This window comes from Coregonus lavaretus (genome assembly GCF_964263955.1).
Source record: "Coregonus lavaretus genome assembly, chromosome: 12".
NCBI classification, from domain to species: domain Eukaryota; kingdom Metazoa; phylum Chordata; class Actinopteri; order Salmoniformes; family Salmonidae; genus Coregonus; species Coregonus lavaretus.
In genome coordinates, this window is record NC_139999.1 from 16,974,758 (window position 1) to 17,002,705 (window position 27,948).

At 44.2% G+C, this 27,948-nt stretch overlaps 1 protein-coding gene across 1 annotated transcript in view; it reads left to right on the forward strand.

Annotated features, from left to right (window-relative positions):
* Positions 1 to 27,948, forward strand: part of LOC311138345 (forkhead box protein P1-B-like) — a 233,455-nt gene that overhangs the window by 23,212 nt on the left and 182,295 nt on the right. Inside the window, exon 2 of the mRNA XM_084173014.1 lies at positions 14,808 to 14,906. The gene's annotated coding sequence lies outside the window, so the exon portion shown is untranslated. The remainder of the gene's footprint in view (positions 1 to 14,807; positions 14,907 to 27,948) is intronic.

Genomic DNA, 27,948 nt, shown 5'->3' on the forward strand with positions numbered 1-27,948 from the left:
CTATAGAGAGAAAAGACCTAGTGGAACACAATAAGGTTGTGGATGAACCTCACATGCATTATCACTTAATTAGTCTCCACCTCTGATTGGCAGGGCTTATATCTGTCTGCCAAATAGGTCCACACCCTCCCATCATACCAATCACATTGGAGCTGACTCTCCTTTTCCACCATGTGAGATCATTCTGTTGGAACTGAAGTCACGTGTTGTGATGTTATTGCGGTAAACCTCAAGAGTGCCAACCGACCATTGAACATCATGTCAACAAAAGAGAAACCTCGTCACCAGGTTGACATGATTGTAGTTGTTGCTGGATGATTCACCCACTGAAGACATGATGCATCACAGGGTGTATGTTTGCTCCATTGTGATGTGTACTTCACATTAGGATTGACTTCCAGTACAGTAGATATTCTACAGAAAATGGATTGCACAAAGTATCTTTAGTCCTCTCTTGTTATGGATGTGTTAAAAATTATATTAACTGCCTGTGAGGCAAGGTATCTGTTAAGTAATCAAGTGTAATATTCCACAGGCTAATTAGCAGTGTTAGTGGGTGAACATTTGGAGATGTAAATCAATGGGTGTAATTATGTTCTCTATATTTCATTGTAAAACTCTTGGAGACGGATCTTGTTGAAGCTTCCATTGGTCCTCTGGAGTTGACATTATTACTCCAGATCACCTGCAGGGCTTCAGACTGCAACCATTTAGTCGCATTTTGCGACCCTTTGACTTGGCTGTGTGAGTAAAACATTTATTTGGTCGTACGAGCTGCACATTCTACCTGGTCACCTCAATCAAAAAGTCATATTTTTGGGGCGGATTAAACCATGAATTTGTTAAACTGTAAAGTGTATTTTCATGATTTCTGTAATAAAAGTGTCTGTTTCGCATGGGCAGGCTTCTGTAATGAGCGAACCTCTCACAATCTTTCCACCTTGTGCTCCCCTCGTGATTGTATAACATTTTAAAATGCAATTGCGGGAAACAACAACTTTGGAAGCAACTAGTTGTCCATATTAAAAAGAGGAGTGTCTCAGTTTCTGTAGCTTTTATTTATTTTTATTTTTATTTCACCTTTATTTAACCAGGTAAGCCAGTTGAGAACAAGTTCTCATTTACAACTGCGACCTGGTCAAGATAAAGCAAAGCAGTGCGATTAAAAACAACAACAACACAGAGTTACATATGGGATAAACAAAATGTACAGTCAATAACACAATAGAAAAAAATCTATATACAGTGTGTGCAAATGTAGTAAGTTATGGAGGTAAGGCAATAAATAGGTGCAAAATAATTACAATTTACTATTAACAATGGAATGATAGATGTGCAGAAGATGATGTGCAAATAGAGATACTGGGGTGCAAATGAGCAAAATAAATAACAAAATGGGGATGAGGTAGTTGGGTGGGCTAATTACAGATGGGCTGTGTACAGGTGCAGTGATCGGTAAGCTGCTCTGACAACTGATGCTTAAAGTTAGTGAGGGAGATAAGAGTCTCCAGCTTCAGAGATTTTTGCAGTTCGTTCCAGTCATTGGCAGCAGAGAACTGGAAAGAATGGCGGCCAAAGGAGGTGTTGGCTTTGGGGATGACCAGTGAGATATACCTGCTGGAGCGCATACTATGGGTGGGTGTTGCTATGGTGACCAATGAGCTAAGATAAGGCGGGGATCTGCCTAGCAGTGATTTATAGATGACCTGGAGCCAGTGGGTTTGGCGACGAATATGTAGTGAGGGCCAGCCAACGAGAGCGTACAGGTCACAATGGTGGGTAGTATATGGGGCTTTGGTGACAAAACGGATGGCACTGTGATAGACTACATCCAATTTGCTGAGTAGAGTGTTGGAGACTATTTTGTAAATGACATCGCCGAAGTCAAGGATCGGTAGGATAGTGTTTGGCAGCATGAGTGAAGGAGGCTTTGTTGTGAAATAGGAAGCGGATTCTAGATTTAACTTTGGATTGGAGATGCTTAATGTGAGTCTGGAAGGAGAGTTTACGGTCTAACCAGACACCTAGGTATTTGTAGTTAGACCCGCCGAGAGTAGTGATTCTAGTCGGGCGGGTGCAAGCAGCGTTCGATTGAAGAGCATGCATTTAGTTTTACTACCATTTAAGAGCAGTTGGAGGCTACGGAAGGAGTGCTGTATGGCATTGAAGCTCGTTTGGAGGTTTGTTAACACAGTGTACAATGAAGGGCCAGATGTATACAAAATGGTGTCGTCTGCGTAGAGGTGGATCTGAGAGTCACCAGCAGCAAGAGCGACATCATTGATATACACAGAGAATAGAGTCAGCCCAAGAATTGAACCCTGTTGCACCCCCATAGAGACTGCCAGAGGTCCAGACAACAGGCCCTCCCATTTGACACATTTAACTATCTGAGAAGTAGTTGGTGAACCAGGCGAGGCAGTCATTTGAGAAACCAAGGCTATTTAGTCTGCCAATAAGAATGCAGTGATTGACGGAGTCGAAAGCCTTGGCCAGGTCGATGAAAACGGCTGCACAGTACTGTCTTTTATCGATCGCGGTTATAATATCGTTTAGGACCTTGAGCGTGGCTGAGGTGCACCCATGACCAGCTCGGAAACGAGATTGCATAGCGGAGAAGGTACGGTGGGATTCGAAATGGTCAGTGATCTGTTTGTTAACTTGGCTTTCAAATACTTTCGAAAGGCAGGGCAGGATGGATATAGGTCTGTAACAGTTTGGATCTAGAGTGTCACCCCCTTTGAAGAGGGGGATGACCGCGGCAGCTTTCCAATCTCTGGGGATCTCAGACAATACGAAAGAGAGGTTGAACAGGCTGGTAATAGGGGTTGCGACAATTTCGGCGGCTAATTTTAGAAAGAAAGAGTCCAGATTGATTTTTTTAGGGGTCCAGATTTTGCAGCTCTTTCAGAACATCAGCTATCTGAATTTGGGTGACGGTGAAGCGGGGGGGGGGGGGGGGGGCATGGGCAAGTTGCAGCAGAGGGTGCAGAGCTGGTGGCCGGGGTAGGGGTAGCCAGGTGGAAAGCATGGCCAGCCATAGCAAAATGCTTGTTGAAATTTTCAATTATCGTAGATTTATCTGTAGTGACAGTGTTTCCTAGCCTTAGTGCAGTGGGCAGCTGGGAGGAGGTGCTCTTATTCTCCATGGACTTTACAGTGTCCCAAAACTTTTTGGAGTTAGTGCTACAGGATACAAATTTCTATTTGAAAAAGCTAGCCATTGCTTTCCTAACTGATTGTGTATATTGGTTCCTGACTTCCCTGAAAAGTTGCATATCACGGGGGCTGTTCGATGCTAATGTAGTACGCCATAGGATGTTTTTGTGCTGGTCAAGGGCAGTCAAGTCTGGGTGAACCAGGGGCTATATCTGTTCTTAGTTCTGAATTTTTCGAATGGGGCATGCTTAATTAAGATGAAGAGGAAAGCACTTTTAAAGAACAACCAGGCATCCTCTACTGATTGAAAGAGGTCAATATCCATCATAGGATACCCGGGCCAGATCAATTAGAAAGGCCTGCTCGCTGAATTGTTTTAGGGAGCGTTTGACAGTGATGAGGGGTGGTCGTTTGACCACGGACCCATTACGGACGCAGGCAATGAGCTCCTGGTTGAAGACAGCGGAGGTGTATTTACATTTACATTTACGTCATTTAGCAGACGCTCTTATCCAGAGCGACTGACAAATTGGTGCATTCACCTTATAGCCAGTGGGATAACCACTTTACAATATGTATTTTTTAAAATTATTTTACATTATTTTTTTGGGGGGGTTGGGGTAAGGGGGGGTAGAAGGATTACTTTATCCTATCCCAGGTATTCCTTAAAGAGGTGGGGTTTCAAGTGTCTCCGGAAGGTGGTGAGTGACTCCGCTGTCCTGGCGTCGTGAGGGAGCTTGTTCCACCATTGGGGTGCCAGGGCAGCGAACAGTTTTGACTGGGCTGAGCGGGAACTGTGCTTCCGCAGAGGTAGGGGGGCCAGCAGGCCAGAGGTGGATGAACGCAATGCCCTCGTTTGGGTGTAGGGACTGATCAGAGCCTGAAGGTACGGAGGTGCCGTTCCCCTCACAGCTCCGTAGGCAAGCACCATGGTCTTGTAGCAGATGCGAGCTTCAACTGGAAGCCAGTGGAGTGTGCGGAGGAGCGGGTTGACGTGAGAGAACTTGGGAAGGTTGAACACCAGACGGGCTGTGGCATTCTGGATGAGTTTTAGGGGTTTAATGGCACAGGCAGGGAGCCCAGCCAACAGCGAGTTGCAGTAATCCAGACGGGAGATGACAAGTGCCTGGATTAGGACCTGTGCCGCTTCCTGTGTAAGGCAGGGTCGTACTCTCCGAATGTTGTAGAGCATGAACCTACAGGATCGGGTCACCGCCTTGATGTTAGCGGAGAACGACAGGGTGTTGTCCAGGGTCATGCCAAGGCTCTTCGCACTCTGGGAGGAGGACACAACGGAGTTGTCAACCGTGATGGCGAGATCATGGAACGGGCAGTCCTTCCCCGGGAGGAAGAGCAGCTCCATCTTGCCGAGGTTCAGCTTGAGGTGGTGATCCGTCATCCACACTATGTCTGCCAGACATGCAGAGATGCGATTCGCCACCTGGTTATCATAAGGGGGAAAGGAGAAGATGAGTTGTGTGTCGTCTGCGTAGCAATGATAGGAGAGGCCATGTTAGGATATGACAGAGCCAAGTGACTTGGTGTATAGCGAGAATAGGAGAGGGCCTAGAACTGAGCCCTGGGGGACACCAGTGGTGAGAGCACGTGGTGCGGAGACAGATTCTCGCCACGCCACTTGGTAGGAGCGACCGGTCAGGTAGGACACAATCCAAGAGTGAGCCGCGCCGGAGATGCCCAGCTCGGAGAGGGTGGAGAGGAGGATCTGATGGTTCACAGTATCAAAGGCAGCAGACAGGTCTAGAAAGACAAGAGCAGAGGAGAGAGAGTTAGCTTTAGCAGTGCGGAGAGCCTCCGTGACACAGAGAAGAGCAGTCTCAGTTGAATGACCAGTCTTGAAACCTGACTGGTTTGGATCAAGAAGGTCATTCTGAGAGAGATAGCAAGAGAGTTGGCTAAAGACGGCACGCTCAAGAGTTTTGGAGAGAAAAGAAAGAAAGGATACTGGTCTGTAGTTGTTGACATCAGAGGGATCGAGTGTTGGTTTTTTGAGAAGGGGTGCAACTCTCGCTCTCTTGAAGACGGAAGGGACATAGCCAGCGGTCAAGGATGAGTTGATGAGCGAGGTGAGGTAAGGGAGAAGGTCACCGGAGATGGTCTGGAGAAGAGAGGAAGGGATAGGGTCAAGCGGGCAGGTTGTTGGGCGGCCAGCCGTCACAAGTCGCAAGATTTTATCTGGAGAGAGAGGGGAGAAAGAAGTCAAAGCATAGGGTAGGGCAGTGTGAGCAGGACCAGCAGTGTCATTTGACTTAACAAACGAGGATCGGATGTCGTCAACCTTCTTTTCAAAATGGTTGATGAAGTCATCCACAGAGAGGGAGGAGGGGGGGAGGGGGAGGAGGATTCAGCAGGGAGGAGAAGGTGGCAAATAGCTTCCTAGGGTTAGAGGCAGATGCTTGGAATTTAGAGTGGTAGAAAGTGGATTTAGCAGCAGAAACAGATGAAGAAAATGTAGAGAGGAGGGAGTGAAAAGATGCCAGTTCCGCAGGGAGTCTAGTTTTCCTCCATTTCCGCTCGGCTGCCCGGAGCCCTGTTCTGTGAGCTCGCAATGAGTCATCAAGCCACGGAGCAGGAGGGGAGGACCGAGCCGGCTGGGAGGATAGGGGACATAGAGAGTCAAAGGATGCAGAAAGGGAGGAGGGTTGAGGAGGCAGAATCAGGAGATTGGAGGGAGAAGGATTGAGCAGAGGGAATAGATGATAGGATGGAAGAGGAGAGAGTAGCGGGAGAGAGAGAGCGAAGGTTGCAACGGCGCATTACCATCTGAGTAGGGGCAGAGTGAGTAGTGTTGGAGGAGAGCGAGAGAGAAAAGGATACAAAGTAGTGGTCGGAGACATGGAGGGGAGTTGCAGTGAGATTAGTAGAAGAACAGCATCTAGTAAAGATGAGGTCAAGCATATTGCCTGCCTTGTGAGTAGGGGGGGACGGTGAGAGGGTGAGGTCAAAAGAGGAGAGGAGTGGAAAGAAGGAGGCAGAGAGAAATGAGTCAAAGGTAGACGTAGGGAGGTTGAAGTCACCCAGAACTGTGAGGGGTGAGCCATCCTCAGGAAAGGAACGTATCAAGGCGTCAAGCTCATTGATGAACTCTCCAAGGGAACCTGGAGGGCGATAAATGACAAGAATGTTAAGCTTGAATGGGCTAGTGACTGTGACAGCATGGAATTCAAATGAGGAGATAGACAGATGGGTCAGGGGAAAAAGAGAGAATGTTCACTTGGGAGAGATGAGGATTCCTGTGCCACTACCCCGCTGACCAGATGCTCTCGGGGTATGCGAGAACACATGGTCAGACGAGGAGAGAGCAGTAGGAGTAGCAGTGTTTTCAGTGGTAATCCATGTTTCCGTCAGCGCCAAGAAGTCGAGGGACTGGAGGGTAGCATAGGCTGAGATGAACTCTGCCTTGTTGGCAGCAGAACGGCAGTTCCAGAGGCTGCCTGAGACCTGGAACTTCACGTGGGTGGTGCGTGCAGGGGCCACCAGGTTAGAGAGGCAGCAGCCACGCGGTGTGAGGCATTTGTATAGCTTGTGTGGAGAGGAGAGAACAGGGATAGACAGAGGCATAGACAGAGGGTAAATTAGTCAGGATGATATCTATGAGGGTGCCCATGTTAACGGATTTAGGGTTGTACCTGGTAGGTTCCTTGATAATTTGTGTGAGATTGAGGGCATCTAGTATAGATTGTAGGATGGCCGGGGTGTTAAGCATATCCCAGTTTAGGTCACCAAGCAATACGAACTCTGAGGATAGATGGGGGGCAATCAATTCACATATGGTGTCCAGGGCACAGCTGGCAGCTGAGGGGGGTCTGTAGCAAGCGGCAACAGTGAGAGACTTATTTCCTGAAAGGTGGATTTTTAGAAGTAGAAGCTCAAACTGTTTGGGCACAGACCTGGATAGTATGATAGAGCTCTGCAGACTATCTCTACAGTAGATTGCAACTCTGCCCCCTTTGGCAGTTCTATCTAGACTGAAAATGTTGTAGTTGGGAATGGACATTTCTGAATCTTGGGTGGCCTTCCTAAGCCAGGATTCAGACACTGCTGGAACATCAGGGTTGGCGGAGTGTGCTAACGCAGCGAATAACTCAAACTTAGGGAGGAGGCTTCTGATGTTAACATGCAAGAAACCAAGGCTTTTGCAGTTACAGAAGTCAACAAATGATAGTGCCTGGGGAGTAGGAGTGATACTGGGGGCTACAGGGCCTGTGTTAACCTCTACATCACCAGAGGAACAGAGGAGGAATAGAATAAGGATACGGCTAAAGGCTTTAAGAACTGGTCTTCTAGTGCGTTGGGTACAGAGAATAAAAGGGTCAGATTTCCGGGCGTTGTAGAATAGATTCAGGGCATGATGTACAGACAAGGATATGGAAGGATAAGAGTACAGTGGAGGTAAACCTAAGCATTGGGTAACGATGAAAGAGATAGCATCACTGGAGGCACCGATTGAGCCGGTCTCCGCGTGTGTGGGGGGTGGGACAAAGGAGCTATCTGAGGCAAGTTAAGTGGCACTGGGGGCTCTACAGTGAAAAAGTACAGTAAGAACTAACCGAAACAGCAATAGGCAAGGCATATTGACATGGGAGAGAGGCATAAAGCAATCACAGGTGTTATTCGAGAGAGCTAAGACAACAGCTGGTAATGGCGACAAAAGTTTGAGCTGAGGCTTAACAGATAAACAGGATGGGGTACTGTATAAAGGAACAGTCCAGCAGGCATCAGCTGTGTATCTGAGTGATCATTAGGTCCAGTGAAAAGCAATAAGTGAGTCTGGGAGCAGTTCAGTTCAGTGGCTGCTACGGCACAGGCGAGCGGGAGGCACGGCTGTTGATTGCATGTGCTAGCGGGCCAGGGCTAGCAGATGGATCTTTGTGGTCGTCACAATGGGAAGCCTGTTGAAACCACATCAGACGATTACGCCGGCAGACCAGTCGTGATGGATCGGCGGGGCTCCATGTCAACACTAGGAGGACCTGTCCGGTTGACAGAGAGGTAGATAGCCGGGAGATGGGCCTGGCTCGAAGCTAGCTCAAGGTTAACTGGGGCTTGCTACTGGACAGTGGTGAATTAGCCAACAACAACAACAACAGCCATTCGGTTGCAGCTAGCTAGTTGCGATGATCCGGTGTTAAGGTCCTGTGATTCAGTGATTCCGGCAGAAAATCCGATATGCTATGGCTCGATAGCGCGATGTGCAGACTGGCCGATAATTGTCCAGGCTAGAGCTGGCTGGTAGGTAGTGCAGGCCACGGACAATGGTGAAGACTGCTAACGGTGACTAATAGCAAGTAGCTAGTTAGCTGGCTAGCTGGCTAGTTTCATCCGGATGTTCTAGATACGAAGGTATAAAGAAATAATAGAATCCATTCCACATTGGGTGAGGCGGGTTGCAGGAAAGTATATTTTAGTTAAAGGATGGAAAGTGAGATTGAGAAATATATACGAAAAAAACAGGCTATTTACATGAGGACACTACAGAAAACACGACCGCACTGCTACGCCATCTTGGAATGTTGGAGCTATTTCTCATTGATTATTATTGAGCTCAAAGCACACTGTTTTACAGTCAAGATATCTGATATGGCTTTGAAATATGGAGCGCTCGAAAAGTGCATTGGCCATCGCGAGTGCACTCGGCCTAATTGCTAAGTTATTTTAGGACATTCCATTTACTGTTAGATTACTACATGGCTAGCAGTAGGCGTTAGAGTTAGCGCTCTAGCTAATGTGTTTTGAGTTTCTACTTCCTCAGGTGGTGAGTTAGGACTATAAATAATATTAGTACACATAAAGATGAAGGCACATTTATCTCTATTGAACAACAACAACAACAACAACAACAACAACAAATCTGGAGCCCTATTTTGTCAGTAAAATATAACAAAAATAGCCTAATTGTAAACCCAAAATCCATGACAATTACTGGATTAGGTTGCATATCAAAATATTTCAAGTAATTCGTTCTTGCTTGGACATGTTAGATGTAAGAACTTATTTATTGAATACCATCTCAGTAGTCAATTACACTAAGCATTGTGTATTCTAAGATAGGGAAAAATGCTTGTATCCCTGACCTGTTAGCTAGGTAATAATGGGCCCAGTTTATTGTTCTCATTCTGAATCCTTCATTATGTGAAAACTCTAGATGTGTTAGGCTTTCTTACATATAAATTATTTGCATGAAGTTTGTCCCTCCTGATTTAGGTTGTTTGGAACTCTTCTTCTTTGGAACCATGCCAATTGAATGTTCTGCTTCCTAACACGCTAGGAGAATAGGGAATATGGTTCTCTTTGGGCTTGAGGCTTGATCTCCTTACGTGCCCACCCTCCCCCAATCCATTCACATCACTCTGACAATTAGTGAGTTCGACCATCCCCAAATGGCCCACGTAATTAAAGAGTTGGCATTATAATTACAATGTGTTTATTGTCTGTTTATGGGTGGTGTGCTGTACATAAGACACTGGGACATTTCATTGGTGTAAATGGATTGAGGGTTTTTAATAGACTTGCTGTAAATGTGATTTCATGTATCTATGATACCTCCTTTATCAGCCCTTTGACAGTTGCACTGTTTGTCCCATTTACAGCGCAATTTGGCTGACAGCGGTAACTGGCAGCCGAAATAACCAAATTATTTAGTCATGGGTTTTTAACGGGCACAACAGCAAATGGATGTTAAGTAAATGATGCAATTTATTCCCTTCCTTCTCATTGCCAGGCTGGTTGCCACGGGACTTCTGCCAGCTTTAAGTAAATAGTTCCCCTGTAGCTCAGTTGGTAGAGCATGGCGCTTGCAACGCCAGGGTTGTGGGTTCGTTTCCCACGGGGGGCCATTATGAAAAAGTATGCACTCACTAACTCTAAGTCGCTCTGGATAAGAGCGTCTGCTAAATGACTAAAATTTAAAAAATGGTACCCAGATGGTATTCACATGACGCCCACTTGGTTACAAAATCGTCCCCGGGAATAACTCTGCTGCCACAACAACCAATAGGTCAATTGAACAGGAGATCCTGTTGCTTCCACCGTTTTGCATATGCAAATCTGCTAATGTTGTGTCATTTCGGTAAATTCTGGGGGAAGGTTGTATCTCAGGGGTACTAAACGAATTGGAAAGTAGCCCAGTTAATGAGCGGAGCTGGAGAGAGAGATAGAAGGGAGACATCCTCCGCCTCAGCTTGTTTCCTCTGTGCTAAAGCATGGCTTCCTGGATCCTCCACTTCTCGCTCACCTGGCCGTCGTGGAGAGGGGAAGTGCCTGTGATGAAGATGGGCCTGTAATGGGATAGTCCACCGGGCTCTCAGTCGGATAAAGTGATTTTTCTACCATCTTATGAAAAAAGCTGTTCTATTTCTGGAACATGAGTGTGGAAGACAATGCCTGGGCTTTCTCTCTCTCTCTCTCGCTCTCTCTCTCTCTCTCCCACTTTCTCTGTCTCTCTCGCTCTCTCTCTCCCACTTTGTCTCTCTCTCTCTCTTTCTCTCTCCCACTTTCTCTGTCTCTCTCTCTCTCTCCCACTTTGTCTCTGTCTCTCTCTCTCTCCCACTTTCTCTGTCTCTCTCTGCCACTTTCTCCTTCTCTCTCTCTCTCTCTCTCTCTCTCTCTCTCTCTCTCTCTCTCTCTCTCTCTCTCTCTCTCTCTCTCTCTCTCTCTCTCTCTCTCTCTCTCTCTCTCTCCCACTTTGTCTCTCTCATCCTCCATCTCCTCTCTCTGTCTGCCACACTTTTATACCCGCTCTCATCAGCTGCAGCTGTGGTGCACTCTCAGTCTCGATTTCTCCTCCTGGAGAAGTGGTGAATTGTGTCGTCTGCAGCCACTAACAGTCAACAGCTGCTTTAGCCTGCTGCAGAGGGAGGACAATGTGGAACTGATTTTCAGAGAGAGAGAGAGAGAGAAATAAATAAACAATGTACAAAAAACAATACCTCAACCAACACACAGCTTATGCAAATTGAGAACATGTGTTTGTAGATCGATAAGCCATGCTTGTGCATGAAAAGTCTGGAGTGACCGCTTTACACAGAGATGTACGTTACCACGAGCAGGTCTTTATCTACAAGATGTTGGCCTACACATCTGTTTGTAAAAAAAAAAGAACAAATATGTTAAACCCACTCAATATGATGAAATGCATAAACTATTTGTTGTTGAGTTGTGACATTAATCTCCCTAGATCTGGGGAGTGTTTTTGTTACTGTGTTAGTGGATAAGACACCAGCTGTACCGGGACGGGAGAAGTTTTAGTCATTGTGGCGGGAGGAGGGTCAAACTGTCAGTAGGTCAAAGGTCAGATGGTAAAAAGACAAGACAATGCAACAACGGCAGATCTACATACATTTCATGAACATCTCTGCCAAGTCTGGTTCTGCCTCAACAAAATAACCCACATTCTCTAAAAATAACCAGAATAACCTTGGCTTTCGTGAACTAACACTTGCACTTGACTTTTTTCCCTACTAGCACTGACTTTAGTGATATCTAATTTATTGAGGAAAAATGTACTTACTATGACTGAGATATATGGTTGTCCCGCCTAGCTATCTTAAGATGAATGCACTAACTGTAAGTCGCTCTGGATAAGAGCGTCTGCGAAATGACCAAAAAATCTAAACATAGATTTTTGGATTGCGTTGGTTTCAAATTGAACATCCTATAATTTGGGTTGGAGCCTTGAGACCGTTTACACTTCATTGTAAAAGTCCAAAACACTATATTATCAGCAAACAACAGTTTATCTTAAAATGTTCTATATTCTGTAACAAAAAGCAAGAAAACTAATCCATTGGTCCTTAATGAAATTAACATACACTCTTCATTGTAGATTTTCTTTTCTGTCACTTTGCAATTGTCAGTGTGTCATAAGCTGCTATTAGCATTGGTAGAAAATGTTAATGCTCAGAGGCTCATCTCCTCCAGAGAATGGCTCTCTATCACACGCTCACATTCTTTTAAAAGGGAAATGGAAGATGAATTTTGCCCATAAAGGCTGTAGCACAAGGGCTTTTTATCCTAAATGGCTCTGGGGATTGTTATCTGTGGGAAGTGTGTCCTGCCTCCGTCGTGTTCAATCAAGTGTCCACTTAGCTGTGACTGGGAGTAATTGTTCCCAAGTGGGCCACACACTGACCTGTTAATGTCTGCGTTGACCCTCTAACCTTGTCAGCACGTCTTAGGGAGGAGTTTATATCATGTGGATCTCCTTCTTGCCTTTGCTCTGCCGGGGCAAGTGGGCGTCGCTGCTGAAAGACCACTCTCTTATAATTGTCCCCAGCAGCATGGGTCAGCCAGGGGTGCTCCGCAAGCCCGGCTCTTATTAGATGAGGTACTGGGAGTGCTGTGACTTAATGGGTCAAGCCATTGATCCGATCCAGCCACCATGTTCTCTCTCTACAGTCAGATGAAGCCCTTCTAGCTACCTGATGACTCCCAGAGTCGCAGGCTCAGATTGACTGTGTTGAACAGGGACAGCATTCTGAGGCAACCAACCGCTATTGGAGACATGCCATTCGCTCCATCTATAATGTTACGGTATAGAGAGGAACAATATCGACTTTTGTCAATGGGTCTCTTATTTGTGTGTGATTTGATGTTCAGTGGACTGTGGTGTCCTCTGCGTATTAGATATTGACAAGATAGAGTAGGTGGAGTAGGTTGTCCTTGTCCCCATCCAGTCTGTTTCATGAACCTGGGTAGAACAAAGACCTTCTCCAAAAGTGTGTTGTGAGATCAGTTGGAAACACAACACACAAATAATTAACAAATTACACTGAACAAAAATATGAACGCAACATGTAAAGTGTTGGTCCCATGTTTCATGAGCTTAACTAAAATATCTCAGAAATTTTCCATATGCACAAAAAGCTGATTTCTCTCAAATTTTGTGCACAAATGTGTTTACATCCCTGTTAGTGAGCATTTCTCCTTTGCCAAGATAATCCATCCACATGACAGGTGTGACATATCAAGAAGCTGATTGAACAGCATGATCATTACACAGGTTCACCTTGTGCTGGGGACAATAAAAGGCCACTCTAAAATGTGCAGTTTTGTCACACAACACAATGCCACATATCTCAAGTTTTGAGGGAGTGTGCAATTGGCATGCTGACTGCAGGGATGTCCACCAGAGCCTTTGCCAGAGAATTGAATGTTAATTTCTCTACCATAAACCGCCTCCAACGTCATTTTAGAGAATTTGGCAGTACATCCGACCGGCCTCACAACCGCAGACCATGTGTATGGCGTTGTGTGTGTGAGCGATTTGCTGATGTCAACGTTGTGAACAGAGTGCCCCATGGTGGCGGTGGGGTTATGGTATGGGCAGGCATAAGCTACGGACAACGAACTCAATTGCATTTTATAGATAGCAATTTGAATGCATAAAAATACCATGACGAGATCCTGAGGCCCATTGTTTTTAAGGTACCAACAATTGCATATTTGTATTCCCAGTCATGTGAAATCCACAGATTAGGGCCTAATGAATTTATTTCAGTTGACTGATTTCCTCATATGACCTGTAACTCAGTAAAATCTTTGAAATTGTTGCATGTTGCATTTATATTTTTGTTCAGTATATTTTAAAGTGTCTGGTTACAAGTTATTTTTGAAACTGACAAGGACTGTAATTTGGGTCAAAAGGAGAGATTAAAACCACATGTTTCTAAAGCTGAAGGTTGTGTTGAGCAGCTGCTGTGTGGAAGTCCACAAGTAAAGAATAACTTAGCTGTTGTATCTGTCTATTTGATGTTGCCGCTGTGAATATGACTGTGAAGATACTGTACTGTATCTTACAGTGCTTGGTTGTTTGTTTAGTTTTATGGATGGAAAGCAGTAGCACGTCTTTAAACTAAACCATCACTCTTTAACTGCTGCCTGCTAATTTGCGAAGTGAAATAAAAGTAGGCTACCTCATTTCAAAATTGAAGTACTTTTACTCTTTCTTCAGATCCCTTATATGAGACCATGCATAAATCCAATCTCTTTTGAATTTTCTCATCAATTAGATTTTCTTGGCGCATTGTAAATTCTGCATGGTGATACTCTTTTCCCAAGTCTTTCCTTTTTGAGCCATAAATTCAGAGGGGTGAAGCTGTCTATTGGGATCAACATATTTTTGGGAGTAATTTACAATTTAGTAGATACTCTTATCCAGAGCGATTTAGGGTTAAGTGCCTTGCTCAAGGGCACGTCGACAGATGTTTCACAGAGTCTGCTCAGGGATCCAAACCAGCAACCTTTTGGTTACTGGCTCAACACTTCTTAACCGCTAGTCTACCTGCCGCCCTGTAATGACAGGCATGCAGACGGGTAATCAGATGGGTCTTATCAGGGGCCGTTCAGAGGCTGATGGCGGGCAGAGGAATGTGATCTGGCTGTGGAAACCACAGCCACAAAGTCAAAATTGGCTTTATCGTAAAAATTCATGAAACCAAACATTTGCTTTTTGGTCTTTAATTTAACGTTAGGGTTAGGCATATAGTTAGCATTGTGGTTAAGGTTAGGGTTAAGGTTTAAAATCTGATTTTAAGAAGATACATTGTAGAAATAGGCAGGGTTTAGCCATAATTATGACTTTGGTAACTAGTGACAACCCTCTCTTCTGTCCTTCTCATACCTAAATACAGTGTCATCTGTGAACTCCCGATGGTCCCGCCCCTGAAGACCCTGAGCTGAATTTTCATTGGAAGAATGGAATGCCAGTCTTTCCTACAAAAGTGAACACGGTATGTGCACATCCTTACTCTATCTACTTTAGAAGTCAGTTTTATTTCAAATGTTCTCTGCCTCTCTGTGAACTAGAAGGCTGCAGCACAGTGAGATTTAACTTATTAGGCTAATTTGCATATTATTATAATTAGGTTAAACTAGATACCAACAGATACTCAAAAGTATTTTCATGAATTGTTAATTGTTCAGGCTAATAATTGAAAACAATTTTTATTTGACTAAATTGCATTATGACGTTTTTTTTTTACCAATTTTGTTTTGAAGCAGTTTTAGGGTTATATTTCTAACATTACATTTGAAAATACAGAACATGTATTTCACAAACATCTACAGAATATCATCATACAGATGGCAGCCTTTCATTTTTATTGACTATATCATTATTTTACTTTTCGTGGTATCCAATTGGTAGTAGTTACAGTCCCTGTCCCATCGCTGCAACCCCCGTATGGACACGGGAGAGGCGAAGGTCGAGAGTCGTGCGTCCTCCGAAACACAACCCAACCGAGCCTCACTGCTTCTTGACACAGTGCCCGCTTAACCCGGAAGCCAGCCGCACCAATGTGTCAGAGGAAACACCGTACACCTGGCGACCGAGTCAGCGTGCACTGCGCCCGGCCCGCCACAGGGGTCACTATAGCGCAATTGGACAAGGACATCCCAGCCGGCCAAACACTCCCCTACCCTGGACGACGCTGGGCCAATTGTGCGCCGCCCCGTGGGTCTTCCGGTCGCCGCCAGCTATGACATAGCCTGGACTCGAACCAGAATCTCTAGTGGCACAGCTAGCACTGCGATGCAGTGCCTTAGACCACTGCGCCACTCGGGAGGCCGACTATATCATTCTAAATGATCACCTTATGTCATATTGGCTAAAGCAATTAAAAGTAGCAATCAAAACAAAAGATATACACTTTACTCCCTAAATGATGCATAGTGCACCGGTCGTAGCAGCGTCGGCAGCTTTGTGTGTGACACTCCTTTGTTTTTAATATCTTTGGCATTCTCTCCCTGTCCCTCTCCCCTGTCTGCATTGGGTGCTCTGATTGGCTGAATACTTTCTGCACTGTAGTCTGGCTGGCTGCCAGCCCCTGCCTTGCCCCTGATCAGAAGTGAACGTGACATTTGTGCGGAGGTAATGGAATCTGTGTGCAATTAAATCTCTGACTGTGAAGAAGAGTCTATCCCCCCCCCCCCCCCGCCCCGCCCCGCCCCATCCTTTCAGCAGGGGGGTGGCGGTGGTGATGAAACCGTCCCAGCAGGCCCCTCTCCTCGCCTTGCCACTACGCCTCTCTGTCTCTCAATCTCTGTGTCAGGATGCGTTTTTTAACTTCTCCGTGCCTGTGCCTTGGTCTCTACCCAACAATTAATTACAGCAAACGTCAATTAAAATTATCTCCAAATATTGTTGGAGAATTAAAATTCAATTACACAAATGACATTAGAGGAAGACAACATTAACATTGGTTTAATGAATTATACTCTAGGTGACAGTTGTTATTTAGTGGCAGTGCATTGTGGGCCTGTTCAACATGTTTTGATGTAAATGTGAAATGGAGTATGGAGGGAGGGAGGGAGGGAGGGAGAGAGAGATGGACTGGTTTAGGGAGGAGTTGAAAGAGGGAGAGTGGACGCATGGATGAGAGGAGAAGAAGGGCACATCTCTCCATATATCTACACTTCTCCGCTGATGTGCCACTACACTTAACGCCTCATTTGTGGTCTCTGTGGCCAATGGCTTGAGTCAGTGATCTGTTGCCATAAAAGGCTGTTCTCTCTCTGTGCTGACGGTGCACTTGTTCATGGCTAATACCACAGACCTCCTCTATGGCAGGTCTGAAACCTAATGGGTATGTATCCTCATCAGGATCACCCATAAACATGGGCGGCAGGTAGCTTAGTGGGTAAGAGCGTTGTGCCAGTAACCGAAAGGTCGCTGGTTCTAATCCCCGAGCCGACTAGGTGAAAAATCTGTCGATGTGCCCTTGAGCAAGGCACTTAACCCTAATTGCTCCTGTAAGTCGCTCTGGATAAGAGCGTCTGCTAAATGACAAAAAAAAAAAAAAAAAAAAGGAAAAAAAAATAACAAATAAAAAAAAATACACATAAAAGGATTTCCATTGTGGTTGAAAACGGCTAGACACAGGCATACCGGGCTGGGCGGACACACATTTTCCTTTAACTTCTTGAAAAGGAGTTCCTATCTGAGTTCCTTGTCCTCAGTGGGTGGACCTCAGTGGGTGGACTGGGAGAGAGGTAAGATTTCCAGGTCAAGGTCTTCTGAGCCTCCTCCCACCCACTGTCCCTCACACACTCTCCAGCTGCAGGCTGGAGCCAGGAGGGCAGGGCTCAATCTGCTGGCCCAGAGGGAGGTCACTCTTCTGGCCCTGCAGTTTCCACACTCGCACAAAGTCACTTTTCCTTTAATATGCTGCTCATATGTAAGGGCAATATATAAGGAACACATATTTAGAGAAATAATGGATATAATACATTTCTCCTCTATTCCTTTTCTCTGTAGTTTTGCTTACAAATGCATAGTCAACCATTGCTGTTTTGTGAAATGATCACAATCGTGTATGAATTTTGATTTATCCCACAATGCCAGTCGGTATTGACCTTTAATTTATGACTTATTTGTTTAGCTCTGCTTTTCTTTGTCATAATGAATCATTTATGTCAAGTACGACATGCCTAAGGGAGTATTGTCTTAGAAAATACTAATGTCAGTCAGGTCCTTTTCTCTCAACAACTGAAGGTTAATTTAAACCAACAGTCAAGTGAACCTCTATTTCCTTGTGGCCCTATGAAAACTATGGGTCACACTGAATGCCACCGGGTCCTGCTTTATTCACTAACATCCTGCTAAACAAATAGACCTCCTATTCCTCCCAGCTCAGTTAGCGTTTTCCTCTGTTGCAGATGTTTCTCCCTAGTCATGTGATAAAGAGGAGACAGGTTTCGCTCAGGGAAAGAGAGAGCGAGGCCTCGTTGCTCTAGTGTCATTCTAATGGCAAATTAGATCAGTTTGACAGATAGATGCAGAAAATTGTTTTAATTGTATAATTATCTGTGGTTAGTGGAAAACTGCTGTGATGTGGTTAAAGGCCAGTGAAGAGCGCCATTTAGCCTTTATGTGCTTATTTTGTCTCTGAACAGGAAATGAACAACAACTACGAATCCTCAGGATATGGGGATCCCTCTCACACACACAGACACATAAACATACGGACATACTGTGCGCACACACTCTCACAAACAACGCCCTTGGGCAGGCCGAGGCGTGCTCAGTGAGACGTTGCCCTTTTAGTCATGTGTCTGCCCATGTGTCTGCTCCACAGGCGTGGACTGAACGCTGTGTGGTGAAGCTTGTAGCCACCTGACCGGGATGGCAGAACTTAACACACATTTAACAGCAGCTCAACATACAGCCCACTTAACGCTACTGCCACTGTAGAGAGCAGGCAGGCCTCATCGCTTAATCACCGCTCAACAGATTCCTGATAAGACGTCAAAATACTAGGCCATGGATCCAGATGGATCCAGAGCACTCAGTGTGTTGTGGTCTTGCATAACATTATACCTATGAAGGGGTTTGTTTCAAGTGCCTGGCTTTGCCACTGATTTGAGTGAAAATAATCATGTACCTCTCCTGTTGTCTCTCTGCTCCTGTCCTGTCTCCCTCTATGTTGAGTAGTGATGAGGTTAGACCACAGTTGAAAAGTCAAATTGGGCAAAACTACTTCAGCTTTTGTATAGGAGTAACTGCATGGCATATTTTGTATTCCACTGTTTTCTGGCAATCAAAATAGTGCATAACCATAAAGATTTAAAATAGTTGTCAACAACTGTCAGGCGTCACCAGAAAATGGGTCATTGAAAGACACTTTCAGCTATCCATAATTTTACACACACACACACACACACACACACACACACACACACACACACACACACACACACACACACACACACACACACACACACACACACAGGACAGGCTTATAGCCACTCATGCCAGATCAGTAACTGAATTATCTTTCAAGGCTGGTGGGCAATACTATAAGACTAGGCAGAGCAGCAATAGGCTGGAGTCAGCTTGACTCATTCAAGTGTAATAAAATAATGTAGGGAGTGCTTGAGGGACGGAAGGTCTGGATGCTCTCCCCCCTTAAGCAAGAACTGTAATAGGACAGCCATTGTGTTGATGTGTTTGTTTCAGAGTCTGGTAACACAATAGAACCAAATTGAGCTTTTTTAAGTCAAGTATTCATACCGCTTGACTTATTCCACATTTTATTGTGTTGCAGCCTGAATTCAAAATTGATTAAATATAATTTGTTTCTCACCCATCTACACACAATACCCCATAATGACAAAGTGAAAACATATTTGTAGAAATTTTAGCAAATGTATTGAAAATGAAATACTGAAATATCTAATTTACATAAGTATTCACACCCCTGAGTCAATACTTTGTAGAAGCACCTTTGGCAGTGATTACAGCTGTGAGTCTTTCTGGGTAAGTCTCTAAGAGCTTCCCACACCTGGATTGTGCAACATTTTCCCATTATTATTTTCAAAATTCTTCATCAAGTAGATTTAAGTCACAACTGTAACTTGGCACTCAGGAACATTCACTGTCTTCTTGGTAAGCAACTCCAGTGTAGATTTGGCCTTGTGTTTTAGGTTATTGTCCTGCTGAAAGGTGAATTCATCTCCCAGTGTCTGGTGGAAAGCAGACTGAACCAGGTTTTCCTCCAGGATTTTGCCTGTTCTTAGCTCCATTACATTTCTTTTTTTATCCTGAAAACTCCCCAGTCTTTAACTATTACAAGCATACCCATAAAATGATGCAGCCACACCTATGCTTGAAAATATGGAGAGTGGTACTCAGTAATGTGTTGTATTGGATTTGCCCCAAACATAACACTTTGTATTTAGGACAGAAAGTGAATTGCTTTGCCACATTTTTTGCAGTATTACTTAAGTGCTTTGTTGCAAACAGGATGCATGTTTTGGAATATTTTTTATTCTGCACAGGCTTCCTCCTTTTCACTCTGTCAATTAGGTTAGTATTGTGGAGTTACTACAATGTTGTTGATCCATCCTCAATTTTCTCCTATCACAGCCATTGAACTCTGTAACTGTTTTAAAGTCACCATTGGCCTCATGGTGAAATCCCTGAGGGGTTTCCTTCCTCTCTGGCAACTGAGTTAGGAAGGAGGCCTGTATCTTTGTAGTGACTGGGTGTATTGATACACCATCCAAAGTTTAATTATTAACTTCACCATGCTCAAAGGGATATTCAATGTTTGCTTTTTTTATTTGTATTAATCTACCAATAGGTGCCCTTCTTTGCGAGGCATTGGAAAACCTCCCTGGTCTTTGTGGTAGAATCTGTGTTTGAAATTCACTGCTTGACTGAGGGACCTTACAGATGTGTGGAGCACAGAGATGAGGTAGTCATTCAAAAATCATGTTAAACACTGTTATTGTACACAGAGTGAGTCCATGCAACATATTATGTAAACAAATGTTTACTCCTGAACTTATTTAGGCTTACCATAGCAAAGGAGTTGAATACTTATTGACTCAAGACATTTCAGATTTTCTTTTTTTATTACTTTGTAAACAGTTTGAAAAACAAAATTCCACTTTGACATTATGGGGTATTGTTTGTAGGCCAGTGACAAAAAAAATCTTAATTTATTGTATTTGAAATTCAGGCTGTAACACAACAAAATGTGGAAAAAATCAAGGAGTGTGAATACTTTCTGAAGGCACTCTAGATAAACATTATCATTCTCAAGTAGATGTTTTATATTTTCTGTTGTACCCCACTGTTATGTAATGTGTTGAGTTCATCATCATGAAGTATTAGCCGCCTTATAACACCCCTTCAGTTAGTAAGATCATCACACGTTTAGTCTGTCTGCAGTTCAACAGAAAGCAATTTGTCGACGGTGAGCTTGTTGTCATGTCTTCATTGTTGCCTCTGTCATACTCTCTTGTTTAGCTGTAGATCTGATAATGCTTAAGGGATTAGCAGGTAATAATGCAGTCAGCTGGCCCTGTGCTGCTGTACGCTACAGGCTCGCTAGGCAAGTACTAGAGCCGCGTGTTTGGCCTCAAGTGTCTGCGCAGGGTGCTTCATAAATGTTCCGAGTTGCACCAAATGATGACTTGCCGGCTTTATGGCCGTCGCCTCCCCCTGGATGATGCGGTAATGAAGGGGGACAGGAAGGGCTAGAGGTCCGGGACAGAAACCGGGCAGCTGGCGGAGCAGGAGAATAGGAAGCACCGCCGCTGAGGCGAAACTGCAGCGAGAAGCAAATTAAAGCTTGTATCTGCGATCTCCCTCGCCTCTCTGCACTTTCCTGTTTGGACTTGAAGGTGATTGGAGCCAAGGCAATGACAGTTGACGGAAGCCGTGTGAGGAGAGAGTATTTATTTACAGTAAGATGCGGTGCTGCTTGTTCAGGATGCGGTTTCACGCAGGATGTGCCTCCCTGCCCCTCCTACAATTCTCCAGGTTTGATCATCTCACAAAAGAGTGTGAGGCGGATGCTGGGAGACCCCTGTTCCAGGCAGACTACATTGTGTAAGAGGCCTGGAGGCTGGGCCTGGAGACTGGAGGCTGGGACTGATCCAGCAGCGCTCACTCAGCACGACTTCCTGCTACGGCCTCTGGAGGTGGGACCAAGGTCAGCACAGGTCACTGGGAAAGGGAGTGGGAAACATTAAGAGTGTGTGCCGAGAAACAGAGAGAGAGAATGTGTGTGTGGGTGAGTGTGTGTGTGTGCCAGGAATTCCTCTTGGCTTGTAAAATGGGAGGGAAGGGGTGTCAGAGGTGTAAATCTCCGTAATTACATTGTACTGTATGGCGTAGTTACTGTGTAATTACCAGTGTCGTCACCCTACAATACAGTAGTCCCTTTACCGAAAGCAAAAGGTGTGTGTGTGCGTGTCTACTGTTACACTTAATTGATTCAATTACATATCTGGTGGATCTGCCAATCTTGAGTACATTTCCTCTAATGGAGCAACAGAATCTCCACACATGTTGACTTTCACCTGCCTGAGTCCTGTTGTCCTGTAGCCAGGCTGGTAGTCTGGGTGCAGAGTGTGACTTGAGCATGGTGAAAAGGTGAGCCTCTCTGATGCCTGCCTGCTCACTGGTGTCATGTTGGTACTAGTCCACACACACCACGTTTCATGTTGGTACTAGTCCACACACACCACGTTTAATGTTGGTACTAGTCCACACACACCACGTTTAATGTTGGTACTAGTCCACACACACCACGTTTCATGTTGGTATTAGTCCTCACACACACCACATTTCATGTTGGTACTAGTCCACACACACCACGTTTCATGTTGGTACTAGTCCACACACACCACGTTTCATGTTGGTATTAGTCCTCACACACACCACGTTTCATGTTGGTACTAGTCCACACACACCACGTTTCATGTTGGTATTAGTCCTCACACACACCATGTTTCATGTTGGTACTAGTCCACACACACCACGTTTCATGTTGGTATTAGTCCTCACACACACCACATTTCATGTTGGTACTAGTCCACACACACCACGTTTCATGTTGGTATTAGTCCTCACACACACCTTGTTTCATGTTGGTAATAGTCCACACACACCACGTTTCATGTTGGTATTAGTCCTCACACACACCATGTTTCATGTTGGTACTAGTCCACACACACCACGTTTCATTTTGGTATTAGTCCTCACACACACCACGTTTCATGTTGGTATTAGTCCTCACACACACCATGTTTCATGTTGGTACTAGTCTACACACACACCATGTTTCATGTTGGTACTAGTCCACACACACCACGTTTGATGTTGGTATTAGTCCTCACACACACCATGTTTCATGTTGGTACTAGTCCACACACACCACGTTTCATGTTGGTACTAGTCCACACACACCACGTTTCATGTTGGTATTAGTCCTCACACACACCACGTTTCATGTTGGTATTAGTCCTCACACACACCATGTTTCATGTTGGGACTAGTCCACACACACACACCATGTTTCATGTTGGTACTAGTCCACACACACCACGTTTCATGTTGGTATTAGTCCTCACACACACCACATTTCATGTTGGTACTAGTCCACACACACCACGTTTCATGTTGGTATTAGTCCTCACACACACCATGTTTCATGTTGGTACTAGTCCACACACACCACGTTTCATGTTGGTATTAGTCCTCACACACACCACATTTCATGTTGGTACTAGTCCACACACACCACGTTTCATGTTGGTATTAGTCCTCACACACACCATGTTTCATGTTGGTAATAGTCCACACACACCACGTTTCATGTTGGTATTAGTCCTCACACACACCATGTTTCATGTTGGTACTAGTCCACACACACCACGTTTCATTTTGGTATTAGTCCTCACACACACCACGTTTCATGTTGGTATTAGTCCTCACACACACCATGTTTCATGTTGGTACTAGTCTACACACACACCATGTTTCATGTTGGTACTAGTCCACACACACCACGTTTGATGTTGGTATTAGTCCTCACACACACCATGTTTCATGTTGGTACTAGTCCACACACACTACGTTTCATGTTGGTACTAGTCCACACACACCACGTTTCATGTTGGTATTAGTCCTCACACACACCACGTTTCATGTTGGTATTAGTCCTCACACACACCATGTTTCATGTTGGTACTAGTCCACACACACCATGTTTCATGTTGGTACTAGTCCTCACACACACCATGTTTCATGTTGGTACTAGTCCACACACACACCACGTTTCATGTTGGTATTAGTCCTCACACACACCACGTTTCATGTTGGTACTAGTCCACACACACCACGTTTCATGTTGGTACTAGTCCACACACACCACGTTTCAAAGGCAGTTACCGCAGGACACCAGAGCCAAACTCAGGAGAACCTGCCACTTAAATAAAATGCACATATGTTGAGAGTGTGCAAAGTGATAAACCATCCGGTCTCCAGACAGCATTGTGTTAATACACCTAAGTAGCTCACTAAACCTCCTTAGCAGCAGTGGCAAAGGGGATTTTTTGTGTGTGTTTTTTCATCCTACATTTTGCAGTCAATTGAGTCTCTTTGAAATTGCAGTATTGCTCATTTTTATTGTACGATTTAATTGTCAGTGATGTTTTGATGTCATTGTCAGTGCTTCTCATTGATATTGGTAAATAAAAGGAACAGTTGTCATTCAGAATGGGTGGCAGGCTGTATCTTCAAAACAGCTTAAAACAGTGATATTTAACTAGAACGAGTGAGGGAGCTCTTGAACATTGGCATCATTCCTGATAGTATATAAGGTCAATGGCTTTAATGAGGCTTACAAATACAAAGAGATATTGTATCTCTGTTTTGTTCATGGATCACTTGTCTAAGTAGTGCGATATTATACTGACCGCCTCATGCTTCAAGAGATAATGTAGAATTTAGGAGGCAGACTGCTGTGCTTAACACTTACAATGTGGGAGCTAAGCAGTAGCTCACATCTCATTATTTCTCATCAAATTAATACTTGGAACACTGGTGTTCATGCAAATCAGAATGTGGGCTTACACCCTATATAGATGTAACAAGGTGCCTATAAACTGGTGTTCTTACTTCATCATTTATCTAATAAACATCTTTGTTTTCTTCTGCTTTCTTCCGCTTCATGTTGATGCTTCATCAGAATACTCCAGGCTGTAATGATACAAAGACACAAGGAAATCAATTCCTACTTGATTATCCAAAAAATATCCAGGTTATATTATTGTCTGTGTCCAATGAGGATCAGCTGTATTGTATTTGCAGCAGCAGCTGACCCTTAAAAGAAGGATCTGTAGAGCTTAATTTAGCCCCCCTGGAGGAGCAGACAATATACAGGGTGCTCCAGTGAACTCTGGCCCTCTCCTCTCTCCTCTCTCTGGGTGCAGTGTGCCAGTGAGTTCCTACAGGGGAGATCTCCATCTCCAGAGCTGTGAAAATGACTGTGAACATGCCATTGACAGGTAGAGGGGAATAATCCAAACAACAACTACATTCACGTCTCAGGGCTTTTGATCTGCTCAAATCAAATCAAATGTTATTTGTCACATACACATGTTTAACAGATGTTATTGCGGGTGTAGCGAAATGCTCCAGCTGTGTTCAAAGAATCTCTCTGGTAAATAAACTCAGATAGCAACACTTTAGACTGGGGCAGCCTCTACTCTGTATGCCTCTTGTGGTGGCTATGAGTATGCAAGGGAAGTGGTGGAGCTATCCTCGTTGTGGTCCACCTCTGGGCAATGTCTATTCATGTGCCCAACAAGCACTGAAACATTTTTTATGTCACATAAGGGTGTTGCTAGCAGCTTTTACAAGTGATCCCACAGGTAGAGGGACAGGGCTGAGAAGATGACCTCTCAAATACACTTACCTAATTGCCAAGATTACCAAGCCAGTGATGTAATGCTATGGGCTATAGGGAATAGTGTTAAATACAATTTCAGTTTAGTGATATGTAAATTAAGTAATTGATTACGATGATGCTATTGGATCTTGCTTGCAAAAAAACTAGCTGAATACTGTTGCCTCAGCTCTTGTATTTACCATGGATGTCTGTTGGATCTCAGCCCTAATTTATGTTTTGGAAGATGGGCCCAATTGGAGCAGTCATAAAGCATAGTCTCAGAGCATTATTAAAAGGCAAACGTCGTAGTGGCGTATTCCCCTCCTTAGGAAAACGGAGGGAGCATAGATTGGGAAGAGGCAGATAATATATGTGTGAGATTGATCAGTGAGTAGCGACCCCATTATCTCCAGAGATGTTAATTATACTGTGCTCAGCTTGCATGTCAAAAGCCAGATAATTGAAGAAGGTAAAAGATGTCCCACACTTTATTTATGCTTTCACTTTGAGGCTGGCGGCAGATATCCTCTCCTCTTTCTTTGCTTTCTCTCTCTCTCTCTCTTTCTCTCTCTCTCTCTCTCCCCCCCTCTCTCTCTCTCTATCTCTCTCTCTCTCTCTCTCTCTCTCTCTCTCTCTCTCTCTCCATTTTTAGGCCCATTTATTTATTGTCAGTAATATTATACTGTCAAATATGATCATTTTGCAGAGGTATTATTCACCATCATCACTTCTCTCTTGTTGTCAATACTCCCTTAATCACACTATTATTCATACACGTTTGTCCTCTCTGAAAAAACTAGAGGCGTAATGTCTTTTAAAGCTGTGATGTACAGGAAAGTATGGATTTCCCCACCTGATGGTGGTCGGCTGCCTGCTTGTTAACCTCTGTGAAATGGCTTGATTGTGTATCTGTCTGTTATATTAAAATTGGCCAACTGAGGATATCAGTACTTAGTGGGGTTGTGAAAACGCAGAGATAGGCTAACCATATGTGAATAATTAAGTTTGGTATCAGTGCAAACTAGAAAGATGAGATGACAAAACGCTTTGTTGTTGAGTGGCTTACTGCCTTTCTCCGGTTACCCAGACAGCTATCTACCCAAAGTGGTCTTTACAAATGCATTGAGGTGAGTGTCAACTGAAAATTCTTAAAATACTTTTGTTATTTCTGTTGTTTATGTTTCGAGTGTCATTCCCCTGCCTGAACTGCTCTCAGAACTTTGTATCTCTGACTTCATCTCGCAACAAAATGAAGCCCTGCGAAGGGACTTTTTTTTCTTTAACACATTCTATCTTACTAAAGTATTTTTTCATCACCTAGCCTGCTGTAGTATTTCCTGTGGTTTGAGTTGTGGTATCTCTTTGTGTGCTGCAATCCATGTGTCTGTGTACACTTACAACAGACGCACTCACAAGTGTTTTCTCTTCAACCATTTGTGTGCTCACCACATTCTCTCTGTTGACCAGACTGTATCTTATCAAACTCTCTCTTTGACACCTCTAGAACAATTACAAAATCTGATCATGATCATAAACAATAGCCATATTTAGTCTGTCAGGACTATGCCTTGAATTTATTTCATAACATTGCTTACATATGATTCTGCAATGTGTGAGGTTCCTTCAATTCCTTCAGTATTTTGCAGTATTTAACATGTGGGTATTCCCCATTACTGACAGTTAATCTGATTGGATCTAAGCTGCAGGACAGGAGTGTGATCTATCTATGATGCTGCTGGATAGATGGGATAGCTGAAACGTCACGAAAACCATGTGCGCGCTTCCATGGGGCAGAAGTCAGCGTGTTGTTATGATTCTGGATGGCCAGATTGCTAGCAAGAATGACAAGAAACTGCCGTGTGGGGAATCTTAAGTGGCTCATTTCATCTTGTTCTTGATACCATGTCTTGTTTTGAGGTGTTTTGACGGATTTCATGTCAACGCTAATATGGCTAAAATGTTCTAGCTAGCTAACCAACAATGATGTTTTTGAGAGACAACAAGTGCTCATTGTGCATATTTATATATTATTTTCAATAAACATTGGAAACAAAATATATATATATTTTTTTATAGCTTCCATATTGTCAACAATCTGAGCTAACCCTGTCTGTTTTGCCCCATAGTTGCGCACGCGTAGGGCTGTTGCGGTGACCGTATTACCGCCACACCGGCGGTCACAAGTCATGAAGGCAATCAAATTCCACGTGACCATTCAGTCACGGTAATTAGGCTTCTCCAAGCTCTGATGCTGCTGATGGTCATTAGTAGCCTACAAACTTGCTAACTGCCTGGTACACAGCATTCTATTGTCCCTCTAATCACTCTGACATCAATGCAAATGTAATCGAAAATCTAATCAAACACTTCATGAGAGCTCATGAGCTCATGTTGCGTAACATTTCTATAGGCTATGCAATTGCGCAAGAAAAAAGAGTGATGGCCTCTACTAAAAAGAGGAGGATCCCATCAGCTTTCTATAGACTATGCCTACTGTATTTATTTCTCAACTTTCCTAATATTAAGCACATTGTTTATCTTTACAACAGGAGTATAGCCTACCTGGTTGGCATGAAAATTAACCACA